At 34.3% G+C, this 16,341-nt stretch overlaps 1 long non-coding RNA gene across 2 annotated transcripts in view; it reads right to left on the bottom strand.

The window, feature by feature from the left end:
* Positions 1 to 3,352: 3,352 nt before the first annotated feature.
* The window catches only part of LOC148131323 (uncharacterized), a 30,175-nt gene continuing 17,186 nt past the window's right edge, over positions 3,353 to 16,341 (bottom strand). Inside the window, exons 3-4 of one of the 2 annotated variants that reach the window (XR_015748355.1) lie at positions 5,968 to 6,114; positions 3,353 to 3,679 (exon numbers count right to left, since the gene is read on the bottom strand). This is a non-coding gene — a long non-coding RNA (uncharacterized LOC148131323). The remainder of the gene's footprint in view (positions 3,680 to 5,967; positions 6,115 to 16,341) is intronic. The other variant, XR_015748356.1, reaches the window with a different exon arrangement.

Here is a 16,341-nt window from a genome sequence, read left to right as displayed (position 1 = left end):
CAGCAAATTGGCTTCTTACTGGATCTGGTGGGTGACTGGAAATATCCCTTAGAAAGCCTACTAGTGGGAAAGATAGCAGGGTTGGTTGAAGGTGGAATCAACATTAGAAAATGAGTTTGAATATGAGTTTAGAGTCTGACAAAATTGACATAGCTGGAAATTTAATGCCTCAACCACATCCCTCTCTTGAAATCCAAACTTCTGTTATCTTCTATCAATCTTTTTTTTAATCATCTGCTAGCTCTAAGGCAAACATATTTTAAATTCACTACTTCAAATAGCCAGCAGTACCATTATGAAATTATCATGTTCAAGTGTTTCACACAGACCAATAGCTAATGTCTGTATTCTAAAAAGCAGACTCATTCAACCCAGTAACTGAATGAGATACTACTACAGAACGCTTTTGTTTTATACAGTTTGAATCCCTTCCAAGAAACCATTATGCATTCACTGTCATTCTCCTATTATATGTAGACTTCTTTCTCAATACTTTGATGTTGATTTTCTACTGGCTCCATTTCTAAAGAAATGTATGTACATGGAGCTATCATAATAAATAACATTTTAGTAGTCCCACTGAATGGTTGTGCCAAGGTTACCAGCACATACAGCAGCCTACTTATGCCTTCTTAATGTGAAATGGAAGGCATCTAATCACTTAGATGCACTTGACAGTACATTTAGAATAACCAAACCTTAACCTCCCAGGAACTGGGTCAATAAAAATTAAAGGGTAAGTGGTACATTTATTTTTCATGGAGAACCATAAAGTTTGCACCACAATCTTTCTGTTAGTATTTATTTACTTCCTCATTGGGGTGCCGTCTCATTTGTGCTCATCCTTTTGGTCCTTACCCAATGTTCAGAGATAATGCATATTTATAATTTTATAACATACATTTGAAGATTACAGTGTTTAACAACAATATTTGATTTACCAGGACATGGATGACAAACTGCCCAATATGGAGCACAAATTGCTCCAAAATTGCTTCGCAAAATTGAAATCATTGTTAGATCCCATGGCAAATTCAGTACAAGATCTTCTTCCTCCCCTTTTTCCATTTTTCTCACATAGTTTAGAGGAAATGATGTTAGCTGGAATAAGCTGATGCTGAAACCATTTCCATGGTACTCTAAGCAAAATTACTTATATGTTCCAGTTGTAAGTTGACTGTGGGAGAGAAACAATGACAGTATGAAACACGTCAATGCTGTGTCAGCTTCATTCATCATAGTATAGCTTCTTCCTTGGAAAACATCCCAAAAAGCAAAATATCTATGGGGGTGTAGCCTGCATGACATTGTATTAAATTATGAATTGATATGGATTGAATACAATGCAACAATAAGGCATAGAAGTAACAAAACATGTATTAATTTGGTAATAGAAAACTGCTTTTTTTAAACAAACAAAGGTGATGTACTAGACTCTGCTTTAATGGAAACATTCCTACAGTTTCTGTAAGATAAACGAAGAACAGTTTTCTGTCCTACAACCAAGGGTGTTTTGCATCAATATTCTGAAAATATTGCAGTGCAAATGGTTTGGAGTAAAAGGAGGTCAAATAGCTACACTAAAGACAATCCAGCTTTCTTTAATACTTGTGTTGTGCTCCTAAAAACTAGATAACTCGGCTACCAAATCAGAGATGTTGTAAACTACCTTAGAATCTAAGTGACCTTGTGTCATACTATCTTGCATGTTTGTAAGATCTTGACTACGTCTAGCTCATACTGGGTGGGGCAGGTGGAGGGGGAACTACCTACGAACTAAATAATCAAATGTACCTAATACTATGGTAAGGAAACCTGTCTCCCATGACTTACAAGGCAAGCTTCCAGTGCCATTATTGAAGCCCCCCCCTGAATTTCCAGCAAAGCAATATTTGGAATTTTTAAACCTTCCTCAAAGTGAGCAGGTTGATATAGTGGCTAAGGCATGAAACTAAGAACCAGGAGACCATGAGTTCTGGTCCCACCTTAGGCACAAAGCCAGTTGGACCAATCACTTTCCCTCTCAGCCTAGGAAGGAGGCAATGACAAATCACTTCTGAAATTTTGGCAAGAAAACTACATGGATTTGCCCAGGTAGTTGCCAGGAATCAACACTGACTCCAAGGCACCAAAGCTCACAAATAAGAACACACACACACATACACACACAGGTTAGAGACACATAAGCACAAGCAAACAAAATGCTAGCCCTGCATTTTGTAATGACATCACCTAGCCACCAAAGGAGGGATGAGGGGGGCAAATGATGAAATGTTGTACACAATTAGGTATGGGGCAAAGCCTACCTCATGATACCATGATGCTATTTTACTCTGATGACATCTCAGATACCCCTGCTTTCAACCCTCCATTGCTAAAAGATTACCATCCCTGACATAATTGCTATTAGGGAACTACTTCCTGAACCTCAGTCATCACTACTATGCCAGGCATCTCCTCATTACACAAGAAACAAGGGTAAAATGTTGAAAGTACAAAGAAGGTACAAGGGGGCATCAAATAGGTATGAAGAAAACCTTGTGGCTGGTGAAGTAGAGCTGGGGGGAAAGAAAATTTGCACTGTAGCCAGAAAAGGAGAATGAATCTTATTTTTTTCCAAATGTCTTTTAAACTACAAAGAGCAGCTTATTGAGAGAAAAGTAAAGAAAAAGTAAAGAAGTAAAGAAAACTTTTCCTTCAAGACCAGACATACTATACTGTCGGTCTGCCTTCCTGCTGGTCCCCTAGATTTTTTATTCATTTACAATCAAATAGTGTAGAAATGTCTATGCTGCTCCTATCACAAGAAACTGATCTTGAAAAAGAGTCCCCTGTTTTTCAACTGCTTAGGAAGCTAAGGGATTAGTTTTGCTCTGGATAGGAGAGCAGAGAGAATTAGGAGTTTTCTTCAAGAGCAGCTCTTTGTATGTAGGTCAAATCACTTGACTCCACTTAAGCAGTATTCTTCCAATGGTCCAGACCACAAACTGGGCCAATTATAGGGAATAAGTGATTCCCTTGAAACAAAAGATTCACTGGCTACTGATCTATTTCTGGGCACAATTCAGTGGGTTGGCTATGATCAATGTACATCTTGGAACTAAAATGGTTTAGAGAATGCATTCATTCATTTGAAGTAGTCAGTAGTTTAAGATCCATGGAAGAAATCTTTGTGCCTATGTATTCTGTTGCTCTTGGGAGAGACTGAACCCCAATAGACAGGTTCACAATTCATTTGCCTTAGGTTTCGTTGCAAAGTTGCATTAGCAAATATTAGACAATTGAATTATCATATAATACAGTCCTACACTTGAAATTAATAATGCAGAATCTTACGTTTTAATTTACTCCCTCTTCTACCCAAAAGGCACCTATGCAGTATGTGGGAAGGAGAGCTTTCAACTTCCTTAGGGCCAGATCTAACCATTCATCAAGAACTAGGTTAGGTCAAACCACATACAGGAAAAATGTGGCAACACACAAACACACACACACCCTGAACAGTTCAATAATGACCACCTCAGGATTTTTTATTTTGTTTTTGCCATATGGGCTTAAGACAGGAGGAACAAGCAAGCTTGAAATGCAAATAGAAAGGCTTGGTCTGCCGCGTGGCTCTCTCTAGCAATCTTTGTGGTGCAGCTCTTCATCTCCTGGGGTCGTATTTGTCAAGAGCAAACTAAGGGAAAAAACAGAAATGGAGGAAAATTAGCAGCAACTGAAGAAAGCAGCATTTAAAAATGGCCAAGAAATGCTCGGCAGATCATCACCACACTGGCTACATCATCACCATGATTATGACACAAATTTTGCATATGGCAGAATATGCATTGAATTGAGAGAGGATACTAAATATACTTCCACATTGGCTGCAAAAAATCCAGAGCAAGATAGTCTCCTGTGTTTAATTTTTTTTTTAATCTGATGATTCTGCCACTTTATGTATTGAATGTCTATTATTATTTATATTTTAAGTTTTTTAATTAATGTAAATGTTTTATTATAACTTTATAATATATATATTATAATGGATTAAAATATTGTGTTTGTGTTATGATTATTATTATTCTGTTGCTGTGCATGTGTACTGAGAGCTTTTGCACCAGAAACAAATTCCTTGTCTGTCTAATCACACTATTCTGTTCTGTTCTGTTCTGTTCTTATTCTGTTCTTATTCTATTCTATTCTATTCTATACTTTATTCTCCTACTCTCGGAAAGGAGATATAGAAGCATAGCCAGCCAGACAAATAGGATGAAAAATAGCTTTTATCCATGGGCCGTCAGACTACTTAACGCAACATAACACCACAATCAGGCTTAATGTGATAGACTTATATGGATTTCTTTTTTATTTATTGAGAAGTATTCTATGTGTTTGGGTGGGCTGCACCAAGGGAAGCTCATTCAATTTCATTGTATACATGTTGTGCATTGACAATAAAGCTTTGAACTTTGAATTCTATTCTATTCTAATCTATTCATGCAAGATGGGCTATTACTTAAAGAAAAATTCTACCTAGTATGCTGGCCTCTTGTAGCTAGGTGGTAAAAAAAGCTTTTGGAGAGCTGTGAAAAACGTCTTTCTCAGATAATATACTGTATGTTTAGAGAGTTTTCAATGAAATAAAATCACCATTTGTATTAGCCTTAATCTTTGATAAGACAAATGCATTAAAGCCACTGCTTATCAGGAATAATGCCTTATTTTTTTTCAGCTGTCTCAGAGTTTTCAGGGTGCTATTTTAACACTAACTAAAAGGGAGATTTGTTCATTCTTCAAATCAAATGCCATTAGCTGTGTTCCCAGAGGTTACACAAGAGTAATGTATTGTGCATGAGTACAAGCACATGAATTCCTATGGATTTATTTAACAAGCATCCACTTTCTACCCTTCTATATGAGTGTTTGTAACAAGTAGTAAACATTTTGAAGTGTGTTTCAGCATGAACAAGAAGCAGACAAAGAATTCTTGCATGGGAATATATCACATGTATGCAGGACTGTCACCATTTTCAACTGTGACATTTTGGAAAGCATAATCTAGTGATCTGAATCATCAAACAGTTGCCCAGTCATGGATGCCTCATGATGCACACTGGCATACTGGAACATGCCAGAGCAGGTAACTAGAAAGGCAATCTGCCTAGAGATGAAATTTTTTGAAGGAGAGTGAAAAGCTAATCATGTTTAACCTTGGAAATTAATACAAAAAGGAGGTATAATGGAGAGTTTCAAACTGCCATGGTGGGACTGCTGGATTTCTTCTCTGTGGGTTCAGAGAGCAAGACTGGGAAATTATGGGGAAACAGTTTGACAAAAACAAACCAATGAAGAAAAAACAAAAAGACCCCAAAATTAAGTTTTTGAATATATAGGAAAAGAACATGATTGTGGAAGTTCAGGTCTGCATGCATTACATGCTTTCTCCATCATGCAATTTATTGTTAATTTGAAGGTAAGATTATTGGTAGCGTAAAATTTGTTCCAAATAAAAATATGTAGTCTGATAGTAAATTTTGCCTAAAAAGCATTTTTATAGCTTCAGAAGAATGCTGTTGATCTAGTCCACTTTTATAACTGGAGATATTTATTTCTATTTGTTTTTCTTGATTCCTCATTCTGATGAAGAAAATAACAGCCAAAGTACAGAGGGGAGAAGAGGCCACAAAAAACTGATGATTCGTGTTTTTTCTTGCAGAAAAGAATGATGAAAGCAAGACATGGCAAGACTGGGGGAAAATTGCAAGGCATTTCAGTATTTTGTTCTCAAGTTGAAGTTTTGTTTTGTTTTTTAAATCGGATTTGTAAAAAAATAAACATGCAAGTGTTGAGATCTCATCCCATTTTGGCTACAGTACATCAGTGATTATGTATATTTCATATCCAAGGAGACAATGAATATAACAATAGCCATAGACACAAAACAATTAACACAGCGCATAAGATAATATTGCAGTCCACTACCTATGTTATTCCTTCACATGGAATTCAGCCCTTTGCTTCTGAGCCAGATCATCTACACAACAAATGGTGACACCTCTTTAATAAGTTCCATGTGGCCAACAACCATATGGTCAACATGCATTTCTTCTATTGGCCATACTGTGGATTCTAAAAAAAAAAAAAAAGAATCCCTTCAAGTTGAAAAATGAATGATCAGGAAGTAAACAAGAAATGATAACATCCCCAGATGAAGATTACTGGGACCCACGATACATTCAGAATTGAGACATTTATATATTTGCAGGCTCTCTCAGGCATTATAACTGCCAGAATCTGATGTCATGACCCTATTCCTTCCTTGCAGAACATAAACACTAATCACCCCTTCTTTCTTTTCAACTCTTTTCTATCCCTTTTTATCTTCTCCCAAGCCCATTTTTCATATAGAGATAAATGTAGATTACACTTTCAACCTTCCGAACTGTGGTTCTTTGCACTTTTCTTCTTAGAAGATAATTCTGAGATGCATATTGAAATTCTGCAGAGTTATCCTTGCTTTTAGAAACTTCAAGTATAAATTGTACACAATGAGGCTGTATATCAAAAAGCAGGACATTTTTTTTATTTCAACTAAAAATAAAAAATGTATTTTATTTCAATTAGATACACATCCCCAAACTTCAAAGCACATTGGCACATTGTACATTCACTTGCAAGTATTTTGTTCCCCAATGGAAAATAAATTACACAAAACATTGGCTTCCAGGTGAAGACTGGTGGCAGGTGAGACATCCCTGTAAGCAATTCTATGAGTGGGAACTTCACCATGGTGGAATCCCCAGTCATGAGCTAGTTTCTGGGTGATAAAAGTGTCTCTGGAGATAAGTTGAATGGCTTGGGAACCAAGATATTTGCAATGCTTTCTTAACCGTTGTCCAATCATAATGGACATTTGATTGGGGAAAAGCTTTATTTTCTTAAAATCTTTAGACTTAATGATTTTACACTCTAAGAGAGATATTCCAAAGAGCAGTGGGGATCAAAGATTCTCAGTGAAAGCCTTCTTTTTGAAAATAAGAAGAGGGAACCCTCCCCCCCACTATTTTAAAGCAAAATGTTTAAGAAGATTGTGACCAAAGAAAGATTTAAATGGATAAGGGGAACAGTGGTTTGAAAAAAAACAGAAGAAATATATTTTTCTGACAAAAGCGCCTTTGAAAACAGCAAAATTAATTGGGCTAACATGGCTGGACCTTCATGGGAATGTTGATTCTTTATTATTAAGGCCAGTAGATAATTGGTGAATTTTACAAAACAAGAAGATAAGAATAATGTAAGCTAAACTGAGTCTGTAACTACAGAGAGCTAATTGGGAGTAAATTGATAAAGACAGAGAAAAGCAAAACAACAAAATAAAGGAGAAGTCTGCCTTTTATTTTCACCAAAGTAATCAATATACTTTCACTTTCTCACAATGGCAATCACAAGGAATTTTATTTTATTTTTATTTATTTATTTTTCCAAGCATGCATTTGATAATATATATAAGTATAAATAAGATTATTAATACATGAAATAGATACGAATAAAAAAGAACATTAAGACACTGACAGTAGTGTCCTTATGCACCCCCCTTACAGACCTCTTAGGAATGAGGTGAGGTCAACAGTAAACAGTCTGAGGTTAAAGTGTTTGGCGTTAATGGAAGAAACCACAGAGTCAGGTAGAGTATTTCAGGCATTGACAATATTTCTGGACTTTCTCGATTGTATTAATATCCGATATGCAGTGCGGATTCCAGACAGATGAGCTGTATTTAAGAATTGGTCTAGCAAATGTGTATGCTCTAGTTAGTAGTACAATATTACCAGAGAAAAAGCTTCGCAGAATTAGGTTAACAACTCTTAATGCTTTTTTGGCAATGTTGTTATAGTGGCCTCTAGCACTTAAATCATCAGAGATGAGAACTCCAAGGTCCTTGACAGAGTGAGAATTGTCTATAAGGTCTTATCCGTCCAGCTTGTTTTTTATTTTTTTATTTTTCTTGCCAATATATAAGACAGAGTATTTGTTTGTTGAGATTTGAAGTTGCTACTTGTTTGACCATTCTGACACATAGTCAAGGTCTTTTTGAAGGGTAGCAGTGTTGTCGGTGGTAGTTTTTATCTAGTTTTTGATATAAAACTAGAATAGTTTTATATCATCAGCAAAAAGAACGTATTTGCTTTTAATATGATCACAAATGTAAAGTATAAAGAGAGTTGGTCCTAGAACGCTGCCTTGGGGGACACCATGGTTAACAAGTACTGGATTTGATAGAGCATTCCCTATTTTGACCATTTGTTGCCTGTTGACAGAAATGCTTGTATCCAGTTATGCAGGTGTCCAGAGATGCCATAAGATTTCAGTTTTAGAAGTAGTTTGTTGTGTACCACTGAATCAAAGGCTTTACAGAAGTCTATGTAAATTGTATCTATTGCTTTGCCCTGATCAAGTTGTATAGTCCATATGTTTTTGCAGTGTAGGAGTTGCAGATTACAGGATGATTTTTTTCTGAAACCAAATTGTTTGTTGGGGAAATTTGTTATTAGGGAAAACAGTTGTACAATATTTAACTCACAAATTTATTTCAGCAAGAGACAAATTTATTTCAGCAAGATTTTTAAAAATGGACATGTTTTGTGCAGCTAGTCCTCAAGTTACAACAGTTCATTTAGTGACCATTCAAAGTTATAACAGAAAAAAGTGACTTATGACTGTTTTTCATACTTACAACCCTGTGGTGGGATTCAATTTTTTTTACTACTGGTTCTGTGGGCATGGCTTGGTGGGCGTGGCAGGGGAAGGATACTGTAAAACCGGTTCTCCAGAATTGGTCAGAATTTGCTGAATACCACCTCTGTTACAACCATTATAGTATCTCCATGGTCACATGATCAAAATTCCATGCTTGGCAATTAACTCATATTTATGATGGTTGCAATGTCCCAGGCTTATATAATCACTCTTTTTGACTTCTGACAAGCAAAGTCAATGGGGAAGCCAGATTCACTTAATAACTGTGTTACTAGCTTAATAACTGCAGTGTTTCACTTAACAACTCTGGCAAGAAAGGTCTTACAATAAGGCAAAACTCACTTAACAATTGCCTCACTTAGCAACATAAATTTTGGGTTCAATTGTGGTTGTTAAGTGAAGGACTGCCTGTATGTAAATTCTTAACTACATCCAAAATCTATATTGACTGACGATGGTGATATGTTTATAAAGTGGAGGCATTACCAAATACTTTCATATCACAATGTTTTGAGGATGAATTTTTACAAACTGTAAACAAAAAATTAATATTACTCTACAAAATGGAAGTGTTCCTTATAACTAGAAAGAGGCTAATATAGAGGGACAATATTTGACTTTAACAAGAAACCATTGAGGAATATCTTTATTGAATAATGTTTACAACTTGTTTACCACAGTTTTGTCTAAAAGGTTGAAGATAATTTTATAGAATGTTATTCATGAAGAGCAATGCTTCTTTTTTCCTAAAAGAGAACTACAAAATAATATTAGAAATGTTTTGAATATTATGGAATACTATAGCAACATAATGCAAAAAAAAACAACAACAATCTGCATTGATATTCTTATATGTAGAGAAAGACTTTGATAATTTGAATTGGATTTTTCTATTTATGGCTCATATGAATTTTGCAAATATTTTTTTTAAATGAACAAGATTGTTTTATATTTCTCTGAAAGCACAAATAATTATTAATGGAGAATTACCAAAAACTTTTGAGATTCAAAGAGGAACAAGACAAGGATTTCCACAATCTTGACTTTTGTTCATTTTGAAATACTGAGGACTGCTTTACTTTTAGTATGGGAAAAATTAAATCACAAAACTATAGGACAATACCAGTCTGACTTTCTACAATGGAAACATTGATACATCCAAATCTTATTGACTTGGGGAAAAATTATATTTTATAAAGACATTCTAAATGAGAATGGTGAACTTAAAACTAGACAAGAATTACAAAATCAAGGGGTGGACTTAGCTTTGTGGCCACACTTGCAAATACAATTGAGATATGAGAAAGATGCAAAAATATAGGGTTTTTATAAAGAACCAACAACACTTGATATTATTAGGGACAGATGAAAAACTGATAAGAAAAATATATAATTGTTTATTAAGCTTTAAAATGGAAAATGAACAAGTAAAAGAAAAAATGATAGTATGGGCAAAAAACTTTGGCTATACTATAGAATACTATATACGGCAAAAACTTTGGGACAGGAATTATAAACTGACAATGGCTACTGCATATAAGGGAAATCTTTATAAAATGTTTTACAGGTGGCATTTGCCACCAGCAAGACTAGCAAAAATGTTTAACAACATGTCTGCCAAATATTGGAAGTGTAATCAGACCCCAGGTACTTATTATCATATGTGGTGGACATGTATGAAAGCAAGAAAATACTGGACGAAAATACACACATGGTTGGAAAAGATGATTAAACAGCATATAGATTTGAAACCAGATTTTTGTTAGGTATAATACCAGAAAGCTATGGTAAAGGGACTATATATTTAATATTACACTGACTGCAGTGAGAATTGTATTTGCACAATATTGGAAAAATGAGAACACCCCATCAGATGAAAATATAATTAGGAAAATATTGGATTGTGCAGAGATGGATAGACTGACATTGAAAATAAAAGATAAAGGAGTATTACTTAATGTGGAATAGGTTTTATCAATGGTTAGAGATAAGATGTAGAAATTATATGAAGAAAGAATTGTTATGTATAAGTTAAACATGAATGTTGTTTGTAACTATAAGTATGCTAGTATAATCAATAGGATTATAAATAAGCTAATATAATTATAAATATGGTTAGAATCATTCTGTTGTAATACTACTATTGCTATCAGTATATATGTTACTATTTCTTGTTTTCCTTTCTTTTGTAAAATGGTATGACCGGACAATACCCTGCATTCAAAATATTTTTATATAATAAAAAAAAAACTTTACTTAAAAAAATAAAATACTGAATAGAGGTATAAGACAAGATGAAAAAATTATGGGAGTTAAGATTTTAAAAGAAACTGATAAGTTTAGGGTGTTTGTGGATGATTTGTATTAGGGTTAGGGTTGAGGGAATAGAAACAATAATGGAAAAATGAAAGGACTGTGATATATTAGCAGGTTTTAAAATTAATAATTAGAAGACAAAGCTGTTAACAAAAATATGAAATTAGAAAATTAAAGAACTGATGGAGAAAACTGGTTTTAAGATTAATAAAAAATAAAATTATTGGATATTACTATGACAAATATGAAATGTATGTTATTTGAAAATAATTATGTTGAGACATGGAATGACATTAAGAAAATCGAGTTAACCTGAAAAAAATGAATGTTTTACTGAGAACAATGTTTTTGTTTCAGACAATATCTATTTTGACAACTGATGTACCATTTAAACAATGGTAAAAAGATATATCTAAACTTATATCGCAAGGGGGGGGGGGATGAAATAAATACAAAGTGCTACAAGATACAGAGAAAAATTTGGGGTTACCAGATTTTGAAATTGTATTTCTCAATTTGTTATTTGGTCTTGACAAAAGAATGGAAACAAGTGACTTTTAGAGTTAGAAGATATCTAGAGTTAGAAGATTTAGATAGCATGGGTATTTATGCTATAATAACATTAAAATTAATGTAGATTTTAAAAATGGCAACGTATTGAGAGTATAGAATAGCTATAAACTCAGGTTGTACCCAAAAATGCCCTTATGGGTCTCAACCAAAAAGTATATCATAGAAGAGAACAGCAGACAAGGACACGTGGTTGAGATATTGGGAATTATTGGAAAACCATCAAAGGGAATTTAAAGTTTAGTCAAGGGAGCAATTAATAGTAGAAGGATAAATAATATAATAACAAATTACTGAAATACTTATCATTCCTTTTGGAAAGAACAACTCTCTGGGGGATCCCAACCACAGATTGTCATATTTCCTCCTATGCTCAAATGTATATATTGTACATAAAAGTGCTAAGTTTATAACTAAAGCAGTTGTCCTATGAACTCAGTATATTGAACAAATTGCAGTACTCTGTAAAGGAGGTTCATTTATCTGATTACTATCTGTTTGTATTAAGATATTTGTACTTCATCAATTTTATTGCCTTCTATCTACCTTGTTCTGAAATTAGACTATGTACTATATTGTATTTTATTGTATTTTTTTTTTGAAAACAATTTTATTAGTTTTTTAAAAACAAACAACACAAACAAAACATAAAAACATCAGATTTCTTTCATAAATATATACAAACAGTGTGTCGGTTGGTTTATCAGTTTTTGTGCATTCATTTCGTAGTCTCAATTACAGTTACGTTACATAATAACATATTATCAATCAAAAATTATATATCCTAGTATCACTATTAAACAATCATTTGACTATAATTTTATTCATTCATACTTTATGAGGTAACTATAATTTACGTAGTTTATTTTATAACAAATCATATAGTCATACCAAATCTATCCTAAAAACATTTTATAGATATGATATCAAATAACAAAGAAAAGAAAAAATATCTTTTTATATATTCCTTATTGTCTAAAATTCTAAATATTCTATTATTGTATTTTATCATCCAACCATTGATAGAAAAGGTCCCAAATTTTATAGAATTGTTTATCCTCTTGCTCTCTAATTTCAAATGTCAATCTACTCATCTCAGCACATTCCAATATTTTCTTAATACCGTATTTATCGGCGTATAACACGCACTGGCGTATAACACGCATCTTCATTTTAAGGGGGAAATTTCAGGAAAAAAAATTTAAAAAATTCTGCCTGCCTGCCTTAGTTTCTGGTTGTTTGGGAGCAGCTTCGGCTGAGAATAATAACTATTCGCCTCTTTTACTCAGCCAAGCTGTTCCGATTCAACCATTAACGAAGGCAGGCAGGCAGGCAGAACGGAGCACTGCGGGCGGGCGGGCGGGCGGACGGGGTGGGGGTGGGAGAGCGACAGGAAAAGCCCCCCCGCTTTTGAAGCAGTTTCTTCCTGTGCTGGTGGAGGAGCGAGAGAGCAACTGAGAGAGCTGACCCAGAGAGAAGGACAGGCTTGTTGCTTCCTCCTCCCCTTCTTTCATTTGTGTCCTTGATCCCGATCCCAGCAGCATTCACCAAGGCTTCTTAACATTATATCGGCGTATAACACGATACATCATTTGCCCCTATTTTCAGGGGGAAAAAGTGTGTGTTATACGCCGATAAATACGGTAATTTCTTCCTGCAATGGTATTTTCTCATTTTTCCAATTTTTAGCAAATACAATCCTAGCCACTGTTAATACATTTACAATCAGATATTTCAAGTCTTTACTGTATGTATCAGGTAAGATTCCCAATAAAAAGATCTCTGGTTTCAAATCTTTGTGTTTCTTTGTCATTTTTTCCAACCACATGCAAATTTTAGTCCAGTATTTTCTAGCGTCCTCACAAGTCCACCACATATGGTAATATGAGCCGGGTATCTGATGACATTTCCAGCATTTTTCAGATTTATTCTTGAACATTCTTGCTATTCTTGTAGGGGAAAAGTGCCACCTGTAAAACATCTTATACAAATTTTCTTTATAAGCTATTGACATTGTCATTTTATAATTTTGAGACCACAATTTTTGCCATTTCTCTAAATCAATCCCATATCCAAAATTCTTCCCCCAAGCAATCATAGTTTCTTTAACTTGTTCTTCCTCTAGTTTAATTCCCAGTAAATAACCGTATAATTTTTTAATCACCTTTTCATCAGTACCTGTCAAAATCTTATCTATATTTCATATTTCTTCCTATGCTCAAATGTATATATTGTACATAAAAGTGCTAAGTTTATAACTAAAGCAGTTGTCCTATGAACTCAGTATATTGAACAAATTGCAGTACTCTGTAAAGGAGGTTCATTTATCTGATTACTATCTGTTTGTATTAAGATATTTGTACTTCATCAATTTTATTGCCTTCTATCTACCTTGTTCTGAAATTAGACTATGTACTATATTGTATTTTATTTTTTTGATAAGGCTGCAAGACTAATCAATCAATAAACTAATAATAATATAGTAACAGTACAAATATAACTGTTTTCCCATTAACAGTGATCAAAATGGACAAAAATAATTAGAAATACAGTTGTGCACCAATGATGAACATTAAATGCTCAAGTTTATAAGGTTTTTTGGAAATTTGAAACACAGGAAGAACATATAGTAAAGTGGGCTAATTTATAGAAATTTACAGTGAAATGTATAGTGAAATTTACAGTGTGTCATGATCAGTTTCCACACAACAACATTCAATAGAAGACACACAGTATCTTCTAAGTAACACCACCATTGCCATCATGGAGCACTCTTCATTGAGAAAAGCTGCCTACTTACTGTTGTTAGTGGGAGTTCAATTTGTTCTGTTTTAATATTAGCAGCAGCTAAAGCCTGGACTGCATGTTGTTCTTAATGCAATCCCTAAACTGCAACCCCTCTTCCCCCCCTCACCACCACCCTTGAAATAAGTGACATTCCCTTAGCAATCGTTGGTTAATGTACCAGATAGGAACGATCATGCCATCAAATCAACTATATCATGTATTTTTCAGGATGATTGAAATTGCCTGAAGGTTTTTAAGCCTGCGGTTAAAAACAAACAAAACAGCCCATAAACCCTTTACACAAATTGAGAAAGGTAGCTCTGATTTCTTCTGAGATACAGCTTGAAATGTAATGAAATTTCAGAACAGGAACCAAATTTATTCATAATGTAGCAGCAAGAGCAGTTTACCAGAATTGGGTAAAGGAATAGCTAATGTAGGAATGAGTAGCTCAGGATCTAGTATCTAGATGCTATTATGATTCCCAGGAAAGGCAGCAGAAATTTCCAGATTTCAAAGGTCCATTCACTCTGTATTCTAAACCTGTTTAGAGGTACAATTTATTTAATTATTTATTTATATCCCACCTTTATTGTTTTTATAAATAAGGTAGCCTCCTTCCTCATATTTTCCCCACAACAACCACTCTGTGAAGTGGTTGGGGTGAGAGAGTGACCCAGCTAGCTTTCATGCCTAAGGCAGGACTAGAACTCATGATTTCCTGGTTTCTAGGCCAGGATCTTAATTCCTAGACCAAACTGGCCTAGTCCAATATGACCTGGATTAAAACTTTTGAAACTTCATTGCTGCACCAATCAGCTTGCTAGCACAGAAATCTATTAACAGGTCTCTTCACACTGTTCTTTCTCCTCTTATATTTATTTTATACCTCCAGTATTTCACAGGTTATTCTCGTGCATTAATGGATATGCCTAAGAAGAATTATATCTCCCATTACAATGGGCTAGTAGCCAGTAGTTTATTCATCACCAACATCAAAAATCATAAATGCCACCACAAGACAACATAAACTAAAAATAAAAGCAAACAGATGGTGCATATGACTGAAGGACTAAAGCAAAACACACATCACATGACAAATTAAATGTGTAATTTTTGCATTTTATATTGCATTTATCCTAGTCAGGGAAGATTAGTCTCCTTTAGAAAATATTAGTTCCTTTTTGCAGTAAAAGAATTTTGCAATAAAAGAAGCAATAAAGAATAAATTCCCAAACCAGTTTGTAAAGACCCTTAACAAATATGCCAAAAGCATTTAGTCACTGTTCCTAGAAGAACTAACAAAAATGTATTGAAGATTGAAGATACAATACTGAACAAATTTATGCTTTCTCAGTAGCAAGTTCAATTGAGCTTAATTAGGTTACTCCCTGATGAACTAATATAAGATTGCTGTTTACGTTTGAGAACTCAAGCATACACAGATTATCAGGAAAATTAGGATTATTATTCCATTGTGAAAGAAGGGTTGATAAAGTTACAGTATATCTAATAGGCAAACCAGCTTTCCATCATAAAACTAATCAAAGTATAGAGAGAACAGATTACTGAACTAATGGAGTTTGTTCCTCTCATCACTTCATGTGGAATTGGGTTTGCGGGAGGAAATTTCCCCTAGCAATTCAAGCATGTATTTTTACTGGAAAGTAAGGATCATTTACTTTTCTACACGTATGAATATTTTCCCAGCTTTTTTTTCTTTTTTTTCCTCCTCATTCCTTTAATTTTGAAATAAAAAGAGGCAACTATATCACATACAATATGTATGCATTTTGTTGGTCTTAAGCACCAGGCTAGAAAGAAAGGGAGACTATGAATTCTAGTCCTGCCTTTGGCACAAAACCAGGCCTAGGAAGGAGACAATGGCAAATACCTCCAAAAACTTGCCAAGAAGTCTGCAAGGGC

Source organism: Notechis scutatus, chromosome 3 (genome assembly GCF_049901735.1).
Source record: "Notechis scutatus isolate UNSWTSFEM ecotype Mainland chromosome 3, rNotScu1.2, whole genome shotgun sequence".
NCBI lineage: Eukaryota > Metazoa > Chordata > Lepidosauria > Squamata > Elapidae > Notechis > Notechis scutatus.
Note: the sequence above shows the minus strand (reverse complement) of the source record. Positions and strands in the feature narration are given on the sequence as shown.